Below are 26,428 nucleotides of genomic sequence, written 5' to 3'. Positions count from 1 at the left end.
CATCGCCGTCACTTGAATAGTCACTATTGCCTGAAATCCACTGTTTAATTAAAAAGGATTTAATGGACTTACTTTTAGGCATTTTTAGTTTGATCTGACAGAACACCGCATAAACTATTAGTAGATGAAGAACAACTCAACAGATGAACACCTGCGGTCCTGTCGATACAAAACTTTGAGATGCTACTGCATTGAGAGAGGAAGATAAGAATTTCTTTTGTGAAAAAAGTCTGCAACGTCCATCTACCTGCATGTATTGTGAGACTGGAAGTATGGTCCCGTTAACATTTCACTTGAAATAGGAAGGTTATTGTGGTACCAAGGGATGTCCGACATACAAATTCATTACTAGATTCAGGGTAAACATTGGTAATTTCGTGATAATTTCATGAAAACTAATTTAAAATGCAGATGTGTAAATATAACCTTATTCCGATTTTTTCATCTAAAAGACGATAACTTGCTGTTCAAATCTGGAGACATAAAAGATTGGATACGTTCTTGAATATGTGCCAAAAACCACTTTTACAACTTAAGCTGAAAGGTTGGTTATTTCGTGATAACCTGGGTAATTTCGTGATATTGCATTGATAATTTCGTGAGAGGTAGAAGAATAGTGGAAAAATTCATTAAAGTCAAATGAAATTCTCATTTATTGTTACAAGACTTCAAACATAGTAATTCCGTCTAATAATCATAGCAAGAAAACATAGAAATACATATCAACACATAATAAGAATAAAATCAAAGTAAAAATTGAAATTGAAAAGGGATCTTCTTTGCCGTTAAAGGGTGAACACTTTTATTACGGAATTTACTATAGCCTATATTACTAGGGTAACTCCAAAAGAAATGCATAACGTTTGTTTAAAAATTATATTTTTATCCTACAGCTTTGCTATTTTAACAGAATTTAGATGCATCCTTAAGTAACAAAATGTTACTTTTCCACATAATCCCCGTCCCTTTCAACTGCCTTACGTAACCTAGGAACGAGGGCCTGTAGACCAGCACGGTAAAAGTCTGGACCAACACGTCTGAGCCACTCTTTTTAGCAGCGTGCATAAGGGAGTGATCTTCTAACCTCGTTCCACGAAGGGATCCTTCAGTTTACCAAAGAGATGGTAATCGCACGGTGCCAGTTCAGGACTGTAAGGCGGATGTTTCAGAGTTGTCTAACCGAATTTTCTGATCTGGTCTGTAGTCTTGTGACTGACATATGGCTGTGCGTTGTCGTGCAATAGCAGAACATCCTGCTTCTCCCGATGTGGTCGAACACGACTCAGTCGAACTTGAAGTTTCTTGAGAGCTGCAACATACCCGTCAGAATTAATGGTGGTTCCGTGTGACATGATGTCCACAAGCAAGAGTCCTTCTGAATCGAAAAACACAGTAGCATAACGTTTCCTGCCGAATGTGTACTTTTGAATTTCTATTTCTTTGGTGAATTTGCATGATGCCACTCCATTGTCTGCCTCTGTCTCCGGTTCAAAATTGTGGAGCCATGTTCCATCTTCTGTTACAATTCTTGCAAGTAAGTCATCTAGAACTTATCATTGACACTTAGCATGATAACAAATCAAACAGAAGCTACACTGAACCCATTGCATCTTCGTTTTTTTTTTTTTTTTGTTATCACATCTTGTCTTCAGATTTCTAAAATTGCTATTGTGCCTAATACAATTTTTAAAATAGTATAAAATGTAACAATTAATTCTCAACAAAATTTCGCCTCAAACAGCTAAGATTTCTATCAGTAAAGCTAAGCCTATATGGCGACTACAGATGTATCTAAAATTCCAAAAACATTTCCTAAAATTTCATGAAGATACAATAAATCTTTGTACCAAATGTCATATGCTTACCTTTAGTAATAAGCCTGTAATGTAATTACAAACATCCACAAAATTTGTATGCCTGAGAAGTCGACGCAAACTTGCTCTCTCCAAACATAAAAGCTCACTGAAGCAACTACAATAGTCACACAAAGCTCAGCTATATGTTTCTGGAAATTGGACAACATATGCAATCCCTTGGCGGAAATTTGGATCTCGTAACACCATTGGTTAGTTCACAAAAGAGCAAAGAAAAATTATCACGAAATAACCACTGCCACGAAATTACCAATGTTTAAACTACAGTTCGTTCAGAAATGTCAGATAATTGATCATACATAAACTAAATAAATGCCGAAACATGCACTAACCCTAAAACTTGCATTTGCATATGCGCATATGCATTTTCGAAAAATCCGGGCCCTAGTAACAAGGCTAATTATTAAATTATTTAATATACATGTACATATGTAAACAAATCGCAAAGGAAAGGGGTTTTAAGAACAAAAAAAAAATAGGGAAAGTTAATTGTTTGTAAACCATTTTCGTGTTAAAAAGCAATTATTTATTATGTAAATATTTCACTTCATTGGTTAGGAGAAACTAATAAGGTTTACCTGCTCGACATGTGTGACCTCTAATTAATTTTGAGCTTTTGTTTAAAAAATAATGACAATATTGATTGAAGTAGAGTATATTGATTGAGTGATTGTGAAAATGTAGTCCTTACTCTTCAGTCGTGATTATGTAATGAGGTTTCTTAAAGTGATTTGTAAGATGCACGTAACACGAAAAAAACAAATTCATTCAATTATGCTATTGAAGAGCCATCGTTATTTTTGGGGTCAATCATTTAAGGGGATATGTATGATTTTTAAAACTTCCACAATTTTCAGCCAAAATTTGTGAAATTTAAACGATACAAACAGATCTACAATACTATAATCTGTACACAATTTGGTGCCATTATGTCTAATGATTTTGAAATTATATATTTTTTAAAATATATTTTATATTGACATTACTAAAAAGGCTCCTTGCGTCAAAGTTTTCAAAATGTTTAGTTAATATTTGGTCAAAATCTTGAAAATAGTCATGGGAATCAAAATTAATTAGATTTTTGAGCTCAGTCTAAATAGAGAGGCATAATAAATTTTTAAACTGTATGAATTTACCATTACAGCATATTTAATCTAAGTGTAATATGAATATTCCCCGAAGAAATTTAATATTGATATTTTATGCAAATGCTAATTAAATTTTATTTATCAACATTTAATTAACCTCTGTGAGAAGTTTCAGACCAATATGAGAATGACTGTTGTGCAAGGAGCTTTTTATTCGGTAAACTGCTTAAAATTTTAAAGTCGATAAAAAACATAAAAAAAAAGCAAAAAAAAAAAAATCAACTCACGCATTTTTCGCCTTATATGTTTTATATGGTTCGACCATTTTAAACAATCTCAACTATAATTACGATTATAAAAGCAAAAAACGTAGATTTTCTTAATTTTTCAGCATTATTTCTTGTCTGAAATAAATTTCTCCAGAATAATGTCTATATCCGTGTTGTGTTGTGTTTCGTACTGACGTTTGACATGTTTTTACAAATAATATAGTATATATTTTTTACTTATTAAACATTGACTTTAGTTACTGCGGGAATTTTTTTGTTAATTCGTTTTATAGTTGTTTTTAGTTATTTATTTTATTTTACTTATTTCTGGTTTGATCCTTTATAACATGAATTACTGCACCAGCACACATAACTACATCACCGCCATGTTCATTATATATAAAAACTAGGCCTCCTACTTATCGTTAATGTCTGTATTGTAATCTCGCTTGCGATCTGTTATGGTCTGCAACGTTGTAAGTGCTGTACACCCTTGGGTCTCAGGCAGAAAAGCTCCGCGCTTATGGGGAGAGCTTAAAAAAGCTCGCGCTCGAAATTATTAGTAAGCATCGCATCGCTGCAGTACAGTATCACTGTATTATGTATTTGTGTACAAACAAGACACCTAACGACCATCAGCATATACCAACGACCCTAAAATCTAGTACAGATGCCTCAAACTAGCAAGCTGTCTCGTTCGCGCAGGCGCATAGAGCACTTATCCCCTACCACTGTCCGCCTACTGCTGTGCACTGTGGACTAGAACTGTACAGCTCAGTTCTAATAACAGTTGAGAAGGCTGCATAGGGAGGATACATCTTGAATACACTGTCAAGAGGTCAACTTTTCAGATAATATGACTATACCTGGGTATAGGAGCCTAGGTGGGCCCCCTCCGTTAGCTCTACTACTTCCCCTCTCCAGGCAGCTTCCTAGTTTGAGGCATCTGTACACACAAGTAAAACTCCCGGACGTATATGCAAAATGGATGGCATATATGATGTTCGGGTTGCATTCAATAAATCCAATTAATCCTAGTAAACAGGGTTTTAAATCCATAAATACCGATGTAGGTATATGGATTTAAACGGATTAAAACAGTTTTTTTTATCACTAGTCAAGACTCAATCGCTTTTAGCCCAGATCACAGTGATCTGGGATTCTAGTTATGGTAAGTTAAATACTACAAGCGGACTGACAAAATATTGTAGCCACGTTGAAGATGAGACGTATAAAATATAAATTCATTAACAGCATCTTTTACAGACAATGTATACTCTTTACAATTTTATTATAAATATCGTCAAACAATCGGTTACATACAGAGTCATTTACAAAATCAAGAAAAAAACTTGAATCAATATTCATTCAGTTACGGACTTGATTCTAGCTCATGAGTATCGTATCGATTAACGCAATCAAATGTTTCAAAGGAAACAGACACGGAAAGCAGTCATCATTCTGTTTTGTTCTGCCAGCGTGACAACCTGTAGAACGTCTGGATATAGAAATAGACATGACCTTGACCTGATGGCACAAAGAACGTGACATGCACGCTCAAATCTACTGAAAGTTAACAATAAATTGCGCGAAGAATGTGTGGCGCCTGTTTTCCTACGAATCGATAGCCTGAAATCTTTGCAAGGCAACACAGTTGTTTGTTATGCAATCATTCTTACAAGGATTTATATCTATAGAATAAAAAATTATTCATTTTTTATCAATTTGAGATTCAAAATAATCGTAAAGGTAAACAAAACAGTAATATTTTAATACTGAAATATTATGAAAGTTGAAATCGTTGCCACAAATAGACTACGAATAAAAGAGGGGCTAAGAACCGTAATGGGCCGTAACAAGAAATGAAATGCAGGACAGAAGGTAACATAGAATTTATTTAGGCCTATATATATGTACTTTTTGTCTCTGAACTATAATACAATAGCCTAAATCATATCATTTATTTCCAATCTTTAACAATTTTGTATCACTTTTGTAATATCATAAAACAGTTCTGTGGTTCAGAGATACTATATTAACAAAATAAAGGAACATTTTTAACATAAAATTTGATACCTAAGGTATAACTAGAGCTTGTAATACCTGCAAGATCATCCATTACTCTTTATTCAATGCTAATGCCAGGTGCAACTAATCGATACGAACATATGAAGACTGTGTCAGCTATGGATGCCGAATTATTTCATAATTTATTTCCTACAACTTATAATGCTAAGATGCCGTAAAGTGTTGTATCCAACTCGTGGATAATCTTATTATGATACTCGTGAAAATTGTCGCACGAACGATAGTGAGTGCGACAAACATTCACTCATTCATAATCATCAAGATTATCCACTTGTTGCATAAATAACTATTAATAGAAGATGTATTTACGTCAAACTCTTCGGAACAAAGGTTCCACTGTCGAGTTTTGCTTTCATACGAACTGTCTCACTTCGTTTGTCACATTATAGTCTCCGGATGATTCTTAAAAGAGATCGCTATTACGTGTATTTGATAAAATAAAGACCCATTTATTATTCATCATATTTCATATCCATTATTCCCGGATAAATTGATTAGTAGATACTGAATATAAACAAAATCCAACCGAAATTAAAAAAAAAAAAACAAATAATTGTATACAGGCAGACAGAAATACCGACATTAAGATACGATAAAATAATTTTTTTATACCAGGGAAAGTGAAAATATATATTTCCATGGAAATTTTATCGATATTTTGTATCACAATAGTATTTCTTTTTACCTCTATTTAAATTTATTTTTAGTTGGCCATTTTACGACATTTTATCAACTGCTATGGTTATATAGCCTTTGAGTGAGGTGAAAGTGATAATGCCAGCGAGATGAGTCCAGGGTCCAGTGCCGAAAGTTACCCAGCATTTGCTCTTAAGGAGACACTCCACTAAAAATGACAACTTTTTTCCTAATCATTTTTTCCAACCAAATTTTGAGAGGATGTTTACTATTATATAAAGGACTAACAGAAATCAAATTTTTAACTCCCAAATGTTTTTGACTTTTAATTTTGTATTTATTGTTTTTATTTTTTTAGAAATATTTTCAAATCCAAGTTTTTAGTAAAAGATCTCAATGTTTAAACGTTCTTTGTTTTGGTTACATTCATAAGACATAGAGAAACATTTCCATGCACTCATTTTATGAAATAACTCATGTACTCAATTTCAGAACTTTTTTCAAAAATTTGAACATGTTATTTTTTTCCATAACTCATGATAAAAATTTTAATAAAATAAACCAACAGCATTTCTTACAAAATAAGTGCATAGAAACATGCAGCTACCTTACAAATACTTGCAGTAAAATTGTCAACCAAATTTACTAATATTTGGCATAAAAAAGTTGGTGTTGAATTAAAAAAATAAACTTACGGAAAAATGGATTTGAAAGTAAAATGATTATTTAGGTAACATTTATGTATTAAAATTCTCCTCCACTACATTCATCTTGTAACTTCAGGGAGCCAACTTTAGAACAAAAAGTTACTAGATTTGTAATAAATTTGTAAAAAAGAATTCTTTGATAAAAGCTCTTTAAATGCCCGTCTTTACAGACTAAAGTTCAAAAAATATTAAACATATTTGTAATCATAATTGAACTAAATCCATCTGGCGTGCGAAAGTATACATTCTGAAGAAGTAAAATTGCCAACAAAAATATTTTGAAAAATTTTCATGATTTTCAGGGTTGAGGGAAAACCCGGAAAAAATCCCAACCAGGTAACTTGTCCCAACCAGGCTTTGCAACTGGGTCCGCTAGTTTCGCAGTCAGACGTGCTACTCCATAGCGGTGTACAGTTTTACTTCTTATACTTGAAAAATTATAATATAAATAGTTTTCCGACGTCTTCATAATAAACGTGAAAATAGTTTTTCATACATTCCATACACTTTCTTTTCTATTTTGTATGTATGTTACAATATTTCATCCAGAATCCATATTCATTCATTCATTCATTCATTCATTCATTCATTCATTCATTCATTCATTCATTCATTCATTCATTCATTCATTCATTCATTCATTTCATCAATCTTTGTTCACGTCATGGCGGATTAGATGTATTCCAGTTCTTCATCCGCCATCACTCTCTATACAAATATAACAAAAACTAATACATAATGAACCTATAAATATCCTCTGTTTACAATAATAGTAATAATAATAATAATAATAATAACAAAATTTTATCGAATATCCTTTTGAGAAGATTAACTCCATATGTAGATTAAGTTATTGGGGATCATCAATGTGTTTTCACGCGTAATAGATCGACTATTGATCAGATATTTTGTATTCGACAGATATTGGAGAAAAAATGGGAGTATAAGGGTACAGTACATCAGTTGTTGATAGATTTCAAAAAGGCGTATGACTCGGTTAAGAGAGAAGTTTTATATAATATTCTTATTGAATTTGGTATTTCCAAGAAACTAGTTCGATTAATTAAAATGTGTCTTAGTGAAACATACAGCAGAGTCCGTATAGGTCAGTTTCTATCTGATACTTTTCCAATTCACTGCGGGCTAAAGCAGGGAGATGCACTATCACCTTTACTTTTTAACTTCGCTCTAGAATATGCCATTAGGAAAGTTCAGGATAACACAGAGGGTTTGGAATTGAACGGGATACATCAGCTTCTTGTCTATGCGGATGACGTGAATATGTGAGGAGAAAAATCCACAAACGATTAGGGAAAACACGGAAATTTTACTTGAAGCAAGTAAAGCGATCGGTTTGGAAGTAAATCCCGAAAATACAAAGTATATGATTATGTCTCGTGACCAGAATATTGTACGAAATGGAAATATAAAAATTGGAGATTTATCCTTCGAAGGGGTGGAAAAATTCAAATATTTTGGAGCAACAGTAACAAATATAAATGACACTCGAGAGGAAATTAAACACAGAATAAATATGGGAAATGCCTGTTTTTATTGGGTTGAGAAGCTTTTGCATCTAGTCTGCTGTCAAAAAATCTGAAAGTTAGAATTTATAAAACAGTTATTACCAGTTATTCTGTATGGCTGTGAAACTTGGACTCTTACTTTGAGAGAGGAACAGAGATTGAGGGTTTTTGAGAATAAGATTCTTAGGAAAATATTTGGGGCTAAGAGGGATGAAGTTACAGGAGAATGGAGAAAGTTACACAACGCAGAGCTGCATGCATTGCATCCTTCACCTGACATAATTAGGAACATTAAATCCTGACGTTTGAGATGGGCAGGGCATGTAGCACGTATGGGCGAATCCAGAAATGCATATAGAGTGTTAGTTGGGAGGCCAGAGGGGAAAAGACCTTTGGGGAGGCCGAGACGTAGATGGGAGGATAATATTAAAATGGATTTGAGGGAGGTGGGATATGATGGTAGAGACTGGATTAATCTTGCTCAGGATAGGGATCAATGGCGGGCTTATGTGAGGGCGGCAATGAACCTCCGGATTCCTTAAAAGCCAGTAAGTAAGTAAGTAATAATAATAATCAACTCGTAATAAGTATAGCTCTTGTATTTAAAACTCCTACTTTAGCTTTTTCATTTTTATGCTCAATCTCTTAAGAATTATTCTGTTAACTTCATTGAATACTCTTCGTAGTTTGTTATCGTGTGACTACTCAACATTTATAATTCCATCTCCGTTAGAGCTTTGACTTTCTCTTCCCATCTAATTTTAACTCTAAAAAGAAATTTTCCTAATTTATGCAGATTGCTGGCGTTTAGGTGACCATTCATTTTTTTATGCTCGACCATGCCGAAATGTAGTAATTATACACCTGTCAGCAGCCCTTTAATGGACCTCATTAAAGTACACCTATTCGTTAAAGTTCAGATGTTCCACCAATTAGAAAATACCATTGTAGCAATATGAAAGCGAAAGTATCGATTATTCTCGGATATGCAATCGAAAGACAACTAGTTCTGTTACTATAATAATTAGGTTAATTGTAAATAATATTCAAATAAATTCAATTTGTCATCTCGTTTTTCAATGTCTAATTCAATTTCAAGGTTATATCAAGATTAATGTTTATTTTACTCTGTAGATTATATCAAAGTCAATGTCGACATTTGTTTCTCGGAAAAAATGAATACTTTCGCGTCTGCGCACATCTCACAATTTAAAAGGTATTGCACAAGGTCAGTTCCGCTCCTCAGTCAGATGAGAATAACATGAATACTTATTAATAATTTCAAGTTAGAAATTTGGTCGAGCATAAAAACTAGTATGAAACTTGACTATAATGGTAATTTAAGACGCGAGTATGTTTATGAAACGAGCGCAAGCGAGTTTCATAATTTTCATACGAGCGTCTTAATTACTACCATTATAGGCTCGTTGCATAATGTACTATTATAAGCTGCTATGAAGCGTTCATCCAGAATCCATATAGGAAATCACTTGAAACAGTTCGCTAACCTCCAGTTTACGAGAGGAAGCAAGAAAGCTCTTATTTCCTATTTGAGTAAGTGCTTTCCTACATGTAATTACCATTTCCTTACGCTTGTACGGGTGTCAAAACTTACAGGACACACTACGGGTGGCTGCGGGATTCGTGGACAGAAATAGCCCGGAGAGGGATATGTATATATACACGGGAGTAGACGAATGGCTTGGGGCCAAAGCGCCGGCCAACCCCTTCCCCGGGTTAGTCCTCCATCCCGGTCTAGACAAGCCTTCCGTATAGTACACAAGCGTCGCGAAGCAAAGCCCCCCACAGCGGAGAATGCGTCCACTAAAACACGACGCTTTCTAGCACACGGGCAGAATGTGAATGTAGACACCTCTTCTAACCGGCAACATGTGTGCATGTTCAATCAAGTGGTACAAGAGAGTGCAGTGACCGTCTTTACGCGGGGTACAAACATAATTCCTTAAGTAGGGAAGACGCGATGTGTTGTTTTCTTTTTATTTTAAAGAATAAAATCTATAAGCCACGATTTTAAATAAACTTAACACGTGTTTATTACTTTATATATTTGGTGAGAATAAATAATCGATATTTTTTAGTGTTGTGTGACAGTCTGTGTCTCAGGTGTGGTGAGTGTCCGTTCTCAACAGTGAGTTCTTCCAAACCAGGCACTAAGAATCTGTACTTTTCAGACGTGAGCATTTATAAATAGGCAAGGACACAGCTGTGTCGAGCTCCCGATCAATCTGTACCATTCTCTGATAATTACAGGTAAGTACAGAAACATCATTTTGTTTTTACTAACATTTCCAATATTAACCTGCCTATACCTTTGGATTAACGATTAAAAACCGGAAACACTGTTTGCTATCCCCTTCCACGACCGAAGTTTGACGACACTAGTGTAAAATACAATAAAAATAACTTTACTAGGTATAGGAGGGAAGAAATGTAGTGCATACATTTACGTAAACTAGGAAATGTTACGATTTTGAGTTTGATCATTTTCGCCAGGTCTTTATTTAATCAAAATACAGTATAGTTTTAACAGTAAGTGTTTTTACTCACTAACTGAACTGTCCAATTGGACGTATTTATTATGCAATTTATAGTTCACTGCCTACAGCACATTAGCATACAATATTTACAGTGCATTTAAATTTAAAAAATAAAATCAAAATATGGATATTTAAACAAATTATTGAAAATGGTGGTCGTTCATTTCGATACAGGCTTCAGTTCTTTTGTGCATATTATCAAAAATGTTTTCAAGCATATCTTCTGAAATTGAACGTGTGGTTTCTTGAATGTAATTATTTAATTCTTGTAGGATGTTTAGTAAACACAACTGTTTCACAGTAACCCCAAAGAAATAATGCAAAGCACTCAAATCAGGCGACATGGGGGAGTCATAATCCTGCGCCTGTTGAAATAATTCTGTACCTACTCTATAACAGTGTACGTTACTTACTGTCAAATCAATCTTTACTTCTGCCCGATCCGCATAGATTAATTTACTCAGAGATGCTATCTACTGTTCGTCCATGTGGTTATGTATGAGGGTCTTAGGAAGGGGGAAATCACGTGACAATTACTTACTTAACGAGGCCCTTTTTATATTTGTATAATATTACGTAGAAGTCCAATTCCTAACAGCAAATGTTTCTAGAAAAGAATTAAGACAGCTCAGCCACTAGCCTTTACAGAGGAGTCAGCAGAAACGGGTGGGGGAAACCGAGATGCGACGTAACTAAACGGACGCACAGTACCTGTGCGAAAATATGATTCAATATTGAATGAATGCTCTTTCTTCACTGAAAAATGTAATCATATTTCTGGAACATACTATACTCACTCACTCTGTACTGATTACTATGACCTTAAGACAACTTTAACAGCATTTGCGGCTTTGGTTGTGTGTGGAAGTTTGCTAGTAGAAGGAGTAAGAGTGAAGTACATTAAAAAACTCAGGTACAATAACAATTGAAGTAAAAATAAAATGATGTCCCTGTACAAAGAAACCATGTCCTATTTCATAAACATCTAATTTATTTATAGTCGTTCTTCCTCTGTTCTGCCATACGTCTTTCGTCAAGATTAGACAGAACAGATCTATTTTATCCTCATTTTTCTTGTTACGTTCAGAAAGAGAGAGAGAGAAGACACGCAGAAAGAAAACAAACTGTAATAAAGTCTACAAAATATCGTACGAAATTTGTGGTAGTTACAGCTGTAAGATGACACGAGAAAAAATAAATCTTGTTGTAAATCACGCCTAAATCTATTTTGCAACAACTACTTCGAATTTTTTCTCTTGTATAAAACAGCCAAATGGAATAACTTTCGTAACTTTATAAGAAACAATGTTTTAATTTTATTTTTCTCTTCGATTAATTTTTGTAATAGGAGTAGATACTTAGCTTATTGTTTCGTGCTGTGACGTTTGTTTCAACGATAGAAAAGCAACAAAATTGTGACACAAATTACAATTGTCACATAACCCCTACTGGATTATTAACTCGTGGAAAAGTTGACACAATCACGAACACTACTTGGAGCGAGATAATAAAATTTATGATACGACTAAATTTTACTGAATTAGAGTCGTTATAGTAAATTAGCTTGAAAATGGAGGTACTGTTTAGTACAATATTGTATAAACGTTCAAATCAAACAAAACTTGACCATAATGAAAATATAAAAATCCAGATTTTTACGACTGTAATACAAACGTTACAAGTAAAAAGTGAAAATATTAAACTGACGCCACTGATTACGAAATTCAGTCATCATAATAGTAATATGCGTTACAAGAGCGGTATGTTGAAGTTTTCATGTTCGAGGAAAAGTTTGAAAAAGCGAAACGTAGTTGAGCTTTTTTAATTTCCGAGAATTGAAAGAAAACATACCGCTCGTGTATTGTACATTATTTTGTGCGAAGATTGTTTATTACATACATGAAAGAGGAATTTATAATTAGTTGCAATGAAATCTCCATCTTGGTTTCTGTTCAATGACGGCAAATTTGCAAAACATAAATATCTATCTTCAACATTGTTGCTTTAAAATGTTTTCTGTGTTTACTATACTCCAGCAGGCCGTGATATACGTCTTGTCTTTTTTCCCCCAGTCTATGATGAGTCTGGAATCTTGTTGATTTTTTCACGGCTTCCTTAATGTTACTAGCATCACGAATGCAGTAACTTTAGTGGAGTTGTAGAGTTTACTTAATTTTTGCAAATATTTAAAAACAATCATTAACACTGCAATTTAGGTGAAATTGCAGTGGTAAGTTTCCAATTTATAATTATTACTATATTGAACGTTTCTAAAAATAATATGTTAAAAGCCTAAAGCAGTAAAATCAATATGTCACTTAAGCGGTAAGAAGAGGGAAATTGTTGTGTGTGTTAGGTTGGGAATACTGAATGTGGAATTTTAGATTTTCCGCGGATTGGTTTTGTGCGGAAACCAAGCAAATACGCACGATCTCGCACAAAATAAATTAACACTTTCTCACCATCAATTTTTATTACCTACTTCTATTGGCACATTAATATTTTAACACTACGATAGCACTTCGGAAAAGAACGTTCTACCAACACGGTCTAGAGATTTAGAAGGTAGTGAGCGAGACTCGTGCTTCCAGGCTGCACTAGGACGTAGGACCTAGGTTTGAATTCCGCTTGGTTTTTCCCATCTGTAAAGCGAATGCCAAGTAATCACGTGACGAATCTTCGGACTCGTGACACGAAAATACCATTTTATTATCACGAATTCACCGACGCCGAGTAGCCGCATAGTTGGCAACCCTGTTAAATAACCAATTAAATAAAGTGACCGGAAATTTGAGGAAATTCCTGATTGCGTGTAACATCCATACAATAATTAGGATAAATAATTATACAATTTGCTGCAAAATTTGTGTGTGTCTAATGAACGGAATGAAATAAATTATGAATAAAATTCAATTATCCAAATGATTGATTAAATGTCAAACTTACTAGTGTTAATTACATAAGCTTATGTGGCTATATGTGGTTATATAGTTATATAATTAACACTAGTAAGTTTGCCATTTAATCAATCATATATATTTAAGTGTTAAAAATAGTGTACGCAAGATTCAAGATGGATCAATAATAATAATAATAATAATAATAATAATAATAATAATAATAATAATAATAATAATAATAATAATAGTAATAATAATAATAATAATAATAATAATAATGCATTACGCATTGTATTCTTCACCTGACATAATTAGGAACTTAAAATCCAGACGTTTGAGATGGGCAGGGCATGTAGCACGTATGGGCGAATCCAGAAATGCATATAGAGTGTTAGTTGGGAGACCGGAGAGAAAAAGACCTTTAGGGAGACCGAGACGTAGATGGGAGGATAATATTAAAATGGATTTGAGGGAGGTGGGATATGATGATAGAGACTGGATTAATCTTGCGCAGGATAGGGACCGATGGCGGGATTATGTGAGGGCAGCAATGAACCTTCGGGTTCCTTAAAAGCCATTTGTAAGTAAGTAAGTAATAATAATGCATTAAAACATATGTACTATTAAAAAGACAAATAGAGAACCAGTTTATGGGCCACAGACAACAATATTATGAACTGTTATATAGGCCTATTCTACTCATTATCTTTCAGCATATCTATTCCACGCCTCTGGAACTCTCTCCCTGACTATGTCAGAGACTGTCGGACAATATCAAAATTCAAATTTAAATTAAAAAATCACATTCTAGTTCGTGGAATTGCTTGTTGAACACCTGTCAGGTTGCGCAACTTCGGCTTAACCCATGACATATAGTAAATATTGTAACTATGCTGTTGTAAAATTGGCAATTAATATGTAATGTATTTATTATTATTATTATTATTATTATTATTATTATTATTATTATTATCATCATCAGTTATCAGTTATCACTATCATCATTGCTATCTCTGTTTTTCCTTCTTTTTTTTTCTTGTATTAGCTCGATGAGAGCTCTATAGTGTTCTTTCGACCCTGTTGACCCTCTATAGGGCTTTAATTTAATTTGTATTATTTTCACCAGCGTCTGTATTATTTCTTTTTTGTATTTATATGTGCTATCTGGTCGGATGGAAGAGAAGGCCTTATGGCTTTAATCCTGTCAGATTAAATAAATAAATAAAATAAATAAATAAAATAAATAAATATAAACATATGAGAATATTCCATAAATATTTGTTATTTATCCATCATCTGTATGTACTGTACGTAATGCCAACCTTGTAGCTATCAACGTTTCATAGTTACGCGTCTTTGTATACGCGTAGCGAGTGAAACTAACATAGGAGTTTCTGGTGGTAAGACTGTCCAGGCCGTTGTTTCATTGGCCACCAGAAGCACTAAAAGTTTCAGTGGAATTTTCCGACTGGATGCTGGTGGGAAACCTGTCGCCTACGATAAAACCACACAGAACAACAAGTAATTTTGTCTTAGAGCGCCAAATTCTTTGAAAATGGTAGAAGTGTCGCATTTTATGTGTAACAGAAAGCAATATCAATATCAATGATGGAAGGAAATGTATTAAAAAGATATATCCGAAAACAGTTAAGAGTTATCAACAATTGTCACAAAATTTTGTGCTTTCACTAAGACATACTCGTATATTCATTTATTGTAGTCGTAACAATTATTATAAACATATTTTCAAATTCAAATCAATCTTCTATGCGTTTTTCTACGTAACTCTTATTCTTATAATCTCCTTCAACATAAATAACCCGCCTCCCCACCTCAGGGAGACGACGGATGCCATCCACAGCGTCTTGTTGTACTAATCTTCGAACAGACTGCTCTCTTCCTATAATTGCCTGACCGGTTCTAAAGCAAACTCCTCTAAGTGGTAATTTCATTTTCGGAAAAAGGTAAAAATCATATGGGCTCATATCTGGGGAGTATGGAAGACGCTCCAGAATTTCCCAGTTCCATCGCGAAGTAAATTAACCATAGAAGCAGCTGTGTGAGAGCGAGCACCATCATGTAGCACAATAGGATGAGAATTCAGGAGATTTGGACGTTTACGGTGCACAACTGGTCGTAAATGATGTTCCAGAAAGTAACTGTAATATGCACCATTCACATGATTTCCCGCAGGAACAGAATGAGTGACAAGGACACCGTCAAAATCATAAGCAACAATGAACATGATTTTAAGTGGATCCTGTTCTTGCCGATACTTTTTTGGCCGTTGTATCACCACTCATTTGATTGTCTTTTCAATTTTGGTTGCTAACATCGAACCCAGGTTTCATCTAAAGTTATGATACGTCGAAGAAAACGCTCGCCTTCACGTCCATAGCGTTCTAAATGCAATCTCGCTGTTTCTATTATCTGCCACATGTTTTCCTCTTTAACCCAGATATGTCTGAAATATATATATATATATATATATATATATATATATATATATATATTTTTTTTTTTTGCAATTTTTGTGTATTTTTCAAATCTCATTTAATGCAGTATATAACTGAAATATTTGTATGGTGTCGAAACATTCTAGTTGTAACTGGTTGAGCTAGAAACAGGTGTCCTTTTAAAAGGACAGTAGGCATATGAGCATACATTTTGAGGAATAATTGTATACTATGCTTACATGAAAGGAAACAATGTAATTGTTTTAATTTACAATTATTGTTATTATTATTATTATTATTATTATTATTATTATTACGTTGTTATTTTATTATAGTTTCTTTATTATTACTACTAATATTATTCTGAAGAATGATGCATTGTGCTAAATTCGTTTTAACTCTTGAATGCTTTCGTCATTGAATATTAAGTACCGTATTGCTATTGATACGTAAAAATAAGTAATAGGCGAAAAGAGTGTTGAAGTTTCGGGGAGGAGGTTATATTGGGAGAGAAGTGACGATACATATAATGAAGCAATTGCTGTGGCAATGTCGAAAGATAGGTTACAATTCATTTCCTAAAATCTACAGTGTTATGACAATGACAATTAGATAGAAAATAAGACCTCTTCCAAAAGTAATAAATGAAAAACAATAGAAACTTATGTTCGTTCAATACCTCCATCCAGAACGTCACCAGTCCTCCACTTGTAAACAGATCTCGCTGTACAAATCTGGTTTTCAGGTATACCTCTCTGTGAAGCAGACTTGAATAATTTCAAAAGAAAAATTGTTCCGTAGCCGGGTATCGATCCCGGGACCTTTGGCTTAGCGCACCAACGCTCTGCCGACTAGCTACACAGCAACTACACCCGACACTATCTCAACTTTTCCCTTCATATCCACACACCTCAGTGGGCTGACAAGACGCCAGAAACCAAATTTTGAGTGCACACGAACTCTGTGTGGCATTTGTAGGCTGAATTATAGTGATATGTCTGTATTTGAGATGAAATTTCGCCCGTAGCATAATTTTCAAACGTAGATAGCATTTCATGCAGGGAAAATCCACTAAAATTGAAAAAGCGAAACAATTTCAAAATATATGGGGATATGCCTACTGTCCTTTTAAAAGGACACATAAGTTTTCCTCATTGTTATGTCGCAATGAATAGATATTTCGAACGCATTGTAGTTTCACGTTATATTTATGTTTATTAGGAGTCATTTGATCTACAACAATTTGTAAAATAATTCCGAACTGTAAAATTATTTAACATTCTTATCCGATTTGCGTCTCGGATGCCATTGCTGAAATAAACGAACAATTCTCACGTCCACATCTCAAACTCAACGATGACCGGAACTCTAATTACCAATCTTAACACACCTGGCAAGCCTCTAATTAAGACCAGTAATAGTGACACTTGTGAAAAAGAAAATGCGTTAACTGTAGAGAGGGTAATTTGAAACATTGACAACTGTCCTTTTAATAGGACAGTAGACATATCTGGGTTAAGATTGTGTGGAACCCACCGAGCGCAGATTTTCCTCATCTTTAACTTCTTCTTAAGTATGTGAACAATCGTACCAGGAGCAATTCCACTTCCCTTGCTAGTTAAATACAAGTCCAACAACGGTGTTCTTCCAGCAGTGCTCTTACAGCTTTCACATGTACATCATCACTCTTGTCAATTGCGGTCTGCCAGCTCCACGATTTTGATGAACATCTTCCCTTCCGCTGCGAAATGCATGTGCCCACCTAGCCACAGTACGATATGGTGAAGTCTCTCTACCACAAGCTTCCAGTAATGCTGTATGACATTGTCGAGCATTCTTGTTTCTTGCAATCTGAATTTTAATTAAGCATCTTTGTTCGTATTTGCTAAACATTTTAGAGGACTATAGATAAGAGTCTACAAATTAAACTCACTACAAATATATTCTAAATGAGATTATTGTCTTCTAACTCACAGATAACACACATCAGATGCTCTTCTTTCTCATTGTTATCAGCTTGCATCATTTACCGCTGATAGCGCCACATATAAACATTGTTGCCACTAATTATTGAATGACTCATGTGTATTATTTTAAAGCAACTCCTGTCACGGGTATAAATATTAGCAATAACTAAGATTTAGATTATAAGATACCAAGAGCAGTTATCTGTGTAAGGAAAATGTGAACATTTTATATCAGAACCTTATTGATTTAAATAAAAACAGGGACGAAGAAAATAAGATAAGGGTGAAGGGTGATTAACAATAATAATTACAAAAATGTCAGCCCACTTTGAGGTCTGTGGATATAGAGGGAAAAATTGGATCGGTGTCGGTTAGAGTTCCCGGGTAGCTCAGTGGTAGAGCGTTGGTACGTTAAACCAAAGGTCCCGGGTTCGATACCCGGCTCCGGAACAATTTTTCCCTCGAAATTATTCAAATCAACTTTACAGGGAGTTATACCTGAAATCTTGATTTGCATAATACACGTCACTGTTCGTTAACAGAAAACCACAATTTAAGTCACACGGAGTTAGTGTGCACTCGAAGTTGGTTGCTTGACGGTTGTCAGTCCACTTTGAGGTCTGTGGATATAGAGGGAAAAATTGGATCGGTGTCGGTTAGAGTTCCCGGGTAGCTCAGTGGTAGAACGTTGGTACGTTAAACCAAAGGTCCCGGGTTCGATACCCGGCTCCGGAACAATTTTTCCCTCGAAATTATTCAAATCAACTTTACAGGGAGTTATACCTGAAATCTTGATTTGCATAATACACGTCACTGTTCGTTAACAGAAAACCACAATTTAAGTCACACGGAGTTAGTGTGCACTCGAAGTTGGTTGCTTGACGGTTGTCAGCCCACTTTGAGGTCTGTGGATATAGAGGGAAAAATTGGATCGGTGTCGGTTAGAGTTCCCGGGTAGCTCAGTGGTAGAGCGTTGGTACGTTAAACCAAAGGTCCCGGGTTCGATACCCGGCTCCGGAACAATTTTCCCTCGAAATTATTCAAATCAACTTTACAGGGAGTTATACCTGAAATCTTGATTTGCATAATACACGTCACTGTTCGTTAACAGAAAACCACAATTTAAGTCACACGGAGTTAGTGTGCACTCGAAGTTGGTTGCTTGACGGTTGTCAGCCCACTTTGAGGTCTGTGGATATAGAGGGAAAAATTGGATCGGTGTCGGTTAGAGTTCCCGGGTAGCTCAGTGGTAGAGCGTTGGTACGTTAAACCAAATGTCCCGGGTTCGATACCCGGCTCCGGAACAATTTTTCCCTCGAAATTATTCAAATCAACTTTACAGTACAGGGAGTTATACCTGAAATCTTGATTTGTACAAAAATGTATGCTGTAAAGGTGGAGACGAATTTTTGTATTCAGAATCGTTTACATTTAAACATTTATATTTATACATTATGCAACATTAAAGAAGACATGACCGCCAGAAAAGCACGATTGATATTTTGTAGACTATGTGTCAAATGTGCTAGAGTGGATAAGTTGATATGACGAACTGTAATAATATAGCATATTAAAATATACTGTTTATGACATCTTTCCCAAAGGAAATGCAGAAATACGCCAAACCCTGAATAGATTATATGTTAAAAATAACTAGTTTATAAAGGCAGTGTTTCATTATTGAAAGTAATATACATTTTACATACGCATAGATATAGTATAATGTACATTATATCACTACAGAAGAGAATAAAATTGAAAGAAAACATTATTTTTAAAGACATGTAAAATGAATATGCATATACAGTCTTCATCGTCATAAGTTGATCCTATATAATGTGGCCATAGAGTAGCATAACAGGGGTGATAAACCTAGGAAAAATCGAAACCTCACAACTCGGAGAAAAAAAAATCGCATATCCTTTGTTTATTTCACAAATGTCATTGCATCTATATGGTGAAATTTGTGACAGACAAAGACGATGACGACAGGGGGTTTCTTGGGATAATGTCGCTTCACTTACCATTCTGCAAACTTTTAACGCCTCAGTCGCCATATAAAAACTGTGTGTGTCTAAAATTTAAATTAAATAACAATTTTGTGATACTCAGAAGCTACACACTTTTCGCGGTCTGTTTGATAGCCTACACGTTGCTGGCACGATATGTTATTGATTTGTTAAAAAATAGGTACCCTACCCTTAGAGTAGCATAACATATAAATATGAATAAATAAATAAATAAATAAATAAATAAATAAATAAATAAATAAATAAATAAATTGATAAATAAATTAGATAGATAGATAGGTAGGTAGGTAGGTAGGTAGGTAGATAGACAGACAGACAGACAGGCAGGCAGGCAGGCAGGCAGGCAGGCAGGCAGGCAGGCAGGCAGGCAGGCAGGCAGGCAGGCAGGCAGGCAGACAGACAGACAGACAGACAGACAGACAGACAGACAGACAGACAGACAGACAGACAGACAGACAGACAGATAGATAGATAGATAGATAGATAGATAGATAGATAGATAGATAGATAGATAGATAGATAGATAGATAGATAGATAGATAGATAGATAGATAGACGGATGGGCGGACGGACAGACAGACAGGTAGATAGGTAGGTAGATAAAAAGGTAGGTAGTAGGTAGGAAAACAAACAAATAAATAAATATGTAAATAAATAAATAAATAAATAAATAAATAAATAAATAAATAAACAAATAAATAAATAAAGTCTTGTGTCGAATTCTACACAGAGATGAATGCGATTAAGAGTGTTGGTAAGTGTGCTTTGTTTCTAATTTCAACATCGGTTTGGAAATTGACGTTTTGCTACACTTAATTTGTCAAGTAAACAACAGTACTTTCAAATTTACATTGCAGTATATGGTAAGAAGTGTTTAAATATCGCAGTGACCTTATGTTTGTGATATTCTTGTTTGTGTAACTTCGATTTTATTTTACTTCTTGTACATTATAAAACGCAGCATTGAACATAGAACATACGAGTAACACAACATATTGTTCAATACTGTAAATATAAAGTGAATGACAATATAAATATTGGAATTTAATATTATGGAGGAAGATAACATAAAATAGCGGGAAAGATAACATTATGTCATTTAACAAAATTAATTAAAAACCTAACGTTAACATGGATAATTAAAGATAAAATACTAAGAATAGGGGAGTAACGAAGATAATATCTTTGGCATAAGAAAATATTAGGTAGACTATGTAGCCTAATATTACAACATAATATAGGCTACGTCGGTAAAATCCAGCTTGTGTTCATAGAAAAACTAATTGAAGTGCAAGTGCTCTATCTAAAAGTTCAGTAGATCATTAAACTTCCGTTCTGCTGCTGTTAATTCTCGAAATAGCATTGCTAAGGGTTCTAATATTGGAAATAGTTCCTAGAAAACTTTCACTGCTTCTGCCGCCTTTGCGAGTAATTAATTGCTTTTCTGGAAGAAGTAAATGCATCAGTAAAATTCCAGAAATAATTCTCTTAGCCACCACTTCCTTATGGGCCACTTGTCACACCAAACGCTTGAAGTGAGGTAGGACGGATCATATTAACCACACCATACCATTGTTAATAATTATAATATGAGGCCAGGACTTGTAATTCGTTGTCTCCGATCATCCTCAACATGTATTTTTTAATTTGACGTCGATTGCTTCACTCAGCTTCAAATTTTCTGGTTTGGAGAGGGGAGAAAGTAACACATTTAAAATAAATATATCTCACTGTCGTTCTTGGTAGTCGAGTGGATGCAGTGAATTTTCTCGGGATTCCCTTGTTCATCTCAACTTTCCTAATGTAATCCCTACATTTTCCATTTCATCTTACAATCCCCATCATTTCTTCAAATATTTGCTTTCTTCCTTCCCTTACAACCTCAAGACCCTCACATGTATTCTTCACTCAATATTCTCATCACTTATCAGCTTATCAAATAAAAGTTGTAAGTCGTCTAACCATTGATGGCTGTGTTAGTACAGACTCCAAAACAACATCATTGTCATGTTTGTTTTGCCGTGAGAGTACTAATTAAGAAATAAGAGCAGGCGAATATAATATTTTGTGAACTTTACTAATCTGATTTAAATTCTCATATCACTATTAGGTCCACATGATATGATGAAAGCCTTTCATTTTAAAATAATTACTGTTGGCTGAGGAAAACATCATAACAGTTACGTTATATGTTCCGTGATTTCTCTTCTTCGTTATATCTGTGGACTCCTCACTTTATTTTCATAACGCATTCACAATCACAGCTCAATGAGCACACCCGTACTGATCTGTGTTACTGAAACCAAAGCTGTTCTGCTACTATAGGTATTGTACAGCCCTGTCGCGTTCCCCTCCAAGCCGATTCACTCCCTCCAGGTAGGAGAATAGGAACTGCACATCGCACAGAGACAAGTGCACAATGTGCGCGACTGCAAAATGTGCAGGGTTTTGACATGCCTGGTATAACGTAAACTTACGTAAAGGTACACGTAACATTTCCTATTGTTTCTGTTGTATAAGCATAGACTATTGGAAATTGAACGAGAACATTAAATAAAGAAGCTCAAAAGCAATGCGTAACCTGTTTAACTTCACCTTATATCAATATGTCTTCTTGTATCCAATTTACTATCCTTCAGTAAACATCAGGATTAAGATTTCAACACACATATTTCATTTTGTTTATATAAGGATGGAATAAATATATGGAAAGAGGTAATAAAATAGGAAATTTAGGAGTGAAGCGAAAAGAAAGTGATAAATATGTAAATAAACAGAGGATAGAACAAAAAAAAAGTGTTGTAAATAAGAGTAAACGGAAAAGTCAGAAAGTAGTGTAGGAGAAAATAGCGGGAAAACAATGATTAAGAGTAGGCAGGATTCGAGAGTAGAGAAGAAAATAAATAAATAACGCAAATTATTAAGGAAGGAATATGCAATATCTAATAGGTGAGCGAGAAATGGAAGGGAGACAGCCTAGGTAAGAGGGAGAGAATAGAAGAGGATAGAGGGGGAAGGACATATAGCAATTCAGTCATAACAGAACATTAGAAAGTATATTCAAGAAGTTCTCGGCAAAGAATACATCAATAGAAAAGAGTTGTATGTATTAAAGGGATGGTGGATCGAAAAACAGAAATGTGAAGGTCCACCATAACTATGAATTGTAAAGTTGATTGACAAATAAATATCAAATATCAAATATCAAATATAAGGATGGAAAAGTGGAGAATTATTGGTTTACTAGCCGTACCCGTGCGCTCCGCTGCACCTGTTAGAAATAAATATAAAATAATTATATAATTAAAATAGGACATTTGATCCAGGCAACATTCGTGTTTGATAGAAGGATAAATCGTTTAATATGTTACTTAATTCCACCATCATCATCATCATCATCATCATCATCATCATCATCATCATCATCATCATCATCATCAGCCGCATGGTTTAACCTTGTTTGGCTCGTTCCGGTCTCATGAAGTATATAAATTTTAAAATTGTTGAAGCCATCTTTTCCTGGGTTTACCTATGTTTCCTTTACCAGTTGGTCTGTAGTCGAATATTAATTTAGGGAAATTGTATTTAAATAATTAAAATGCGGTCATTTTGGTCCAGAGAGCAATCATTTGGTGCAATGACAATTCCTTTAACATGTTTCTTAATTGTTATTACATGCAACCATAGTTTAATGAAGATTGACATATCATTTAGTTTTAATGTGTATACTTTATATTACTTGCTATATGTTTCAGAAATTACTGTAATAACATTGTAGAATTATGTCCATCTAGAGAAACTACACTTTCCAATGGTGAAATAATAATTAAACAATTAATTAGCTTCCGATATTACTTCATACAAACACAGAATCATTCTCTGTAGGCTATGTTTAATAGCTTTCAATTGTTGTTGTCCAAGGCCCCTTATATACGAAGTCATTTGTTTTTATTTCAGTACAGCGCTTTAGATGGCGTTGTTATTGTAATTTTAAAACTCATTTATCTCATTAAATATCAGTCCTAACAAAATTTTGTATAGAATAAAACTTATCGAAAATTATTTTTAAAGAAACTTTTGATATGTAACATTTTTCATGAGAATTAATAATAAGGGAGATATTTCGATTTATTTAATTCAAGCCCCCTTATAACCCCCGTTTTAAATAAAATATTTTGAATGCCATATAGCCTAAAATCTAAGTTACAACGAACTTAATTTATATTCCAATTTTCATATAAATCCGTTCAGCCATTATCGCGTGAAAAGGTAACAAACATCCAGACAGACATACAAACAAAAATTAAAAAAAAGCTATTTTCGGTTTCAGGATGGTTAATTATATATGTTAACACCAATTATTTTTGGAAAATCGAAAATTACCAGAAACATTTTGGCTACAGATTTATTATTTGTATAGATGTTAAACATCCCAATCCTCTTCTTCAGAAATATGATCTGTCATTTCTGTAAGTTTGTAGGAAATTCTTTTCATTTGTAATGTAGAAAATTATTATCAACTTTTGAACAATTGCTGTGTTTACAAGTGCGGTGGAAATTCTCGTAATAATTTCATTAATTTATGGCGACTCTGTTACTTAAAAGTAGACTTGGGTTTCTTTGCCAAGAATATCACTTCCGAGTGCGATGTATGGTACAAAAACAGATCTAAATGTAAAGAAAGAGTGAAATGTTTTTGTATTTTGTTGTAGCTCATTTGTATCACTTGCTTTCGTTGCATGAGGACGATTTGTATGCTTGAAAATGTCGGCCAACGCTCTCTTTTGTATTATTGTCATAGATAAATGAAAATAAAAAATATATATATTACTGTATTTAGAAAAACACGACTCCACTTAAGACAACGAATATTTATATTTATCCTAGAAAAATCTCTAAAGTTTATAAAAAAGAAAACTGTAGTTTCTATCTTTGTTTCCGCATTCTTAAGAGATTTCACCATGATGGTTTTAGCTTATTTTTGCGTGATGAAACTTTAAATTGGCTGATGAAAACATGGCTGTGACAAGAATGGTTTTACATCTTCATCCTACGCTAATAAAATCCACGAAAATACGAACTTGTCGCTAGCGGGAAAATCATTTGCAGATTCACTACAGTGATCAGTTAATCAGCATTTATGTCCACAGAATGTACACTTTTTAGTAAAATTGAAGTTAGGAATTATTGTTATCAATTGAACTTATAATTGTTACTAATTGAAGTGAGGGATTGTTACTAATTTATTGAAATTAGTAATTGAAGTTAGAAATTGAAGAGTTCGCGGGAAAAACGATGAATGTCACATTTCTGTTAAGGATTAGGTAATGATCTAATTGAGTCTATAACTGCAAGATGTAGTGCTGTTTCTATAGAAAATAAAGGAAAGGATTACTGTATTCGTGGTGATAATTCTCCTTTTTTATCATTTTTCGTAAGAACAACATTAAATTTCGTAGTGATCCTTTGAATTAGATAATGACATCAACCTTAAGAAAACTGTGACATTCATCGTTTTTCCCGCGAACTCTTCAATTGTTATTAATTTTAGTCAGAAATTGTTACTAACTGAAGTTCGAGATTGTTGCTAATTGCAGTTAGAACTGTTTATTAATTGAAGTTGTACATTGTTACTATTGAAGTTAGAAAATGTTACTAATTTAATTCAGAAATTTTTATTAATTGATGTTACAAATTTTAACTACTTTGTTACAAATTTTAACTACTTTGTTACAAATTTTATTGTTACTGATTGAAGTTAGAAATTTTAACTATTTTAAGCTATACATTTTATTTTTATAAATTGAATGTTAGAACTTGTTACTAATATTTAAGTTCGAAATTGTTAATTGAAGTTATAAATAATGTTATTAATTGAGGTTAGAAATTGTTGAAGTTAAAAATTGTATTCATTCTTACGCATCGTAATTTAAGAATACTTTTAATGAAACATAAATTCTGAAGTAATATAATAGTTTTCTATAAATGTATTTAAGGCTTTCTTCCAGCAATAAGATGCCATTTTTTTAATATTGCGCATAAGTGCTTTATAAAAGTATATTAAATCCTGCCGTCTACTACTATTTCGTGCGTAATATTGCAGAAATGGAAGTTCTGAAGCAACGAGGCAAAATGTAATCGGAATATTATAATTATATTACAATATATGATATAGAATTAATATTTATTTTAAGAACGTAAATGATTAAAAATACGCTAAGAAGAAATATAAGTTAGCACGATTTATGATTAAAAGTTTAATCATTTCCATACACCCATTGCGACTCAGAGAAATACACTTGTTAAAAATAATGGACATTAGAAAGACA

The 26,428-nt window shown here is 33.8% G+C and overlaps 1 protein-coding gene across 2 annotated transcripts in view; it reads left to right on the top strand.

The window, feature by feature from the left end:
* The first annotated feature begins 9,903 nt into the window (after nucleotides 1–9,903).
* The window catches only part of LOC138713746 (serine/threonine-protein kinase meng-po), a 126,276-nt gene continuing 109,751 nt past the window's right edge, over nucleotides 9,904–26,428 (top strand). The window contains exons 1-2 of one of the 2 annotated variants that reach the window (XM_069846119.1): nucleotides 9,904–10,135; nucleotides 10,288–10,459. The gene's annotated coding sequence lies outside the window, so the exon portion shown is untranslated. Of the gene's footprint in view, nucleotides 10,460–26,428 lie in introns of both variants that reach the window. The other variant, XM_069846118.1, reaches the window with a different exon arrangement.

This window comes from Periplaneta americana, chromosome 14, assembly GCF_040183065.1.
Source record: "Periplaneta americana isolate PAMFEO1 chromosome 14, P.americana_PAMFEO1_priV1, whole genome shotgun sequence".
NCBI lineage: Eukaryota > Metazoa > Arthropoda > Insecta > Blattodea > Blattidae > Periplaneta > Periplaneta americana.
The sequence above is the reverse complement of the archived record's forward strand: the minus strand, read 5'-3'. Positions and strand labels throughout refer to the sequence as shown.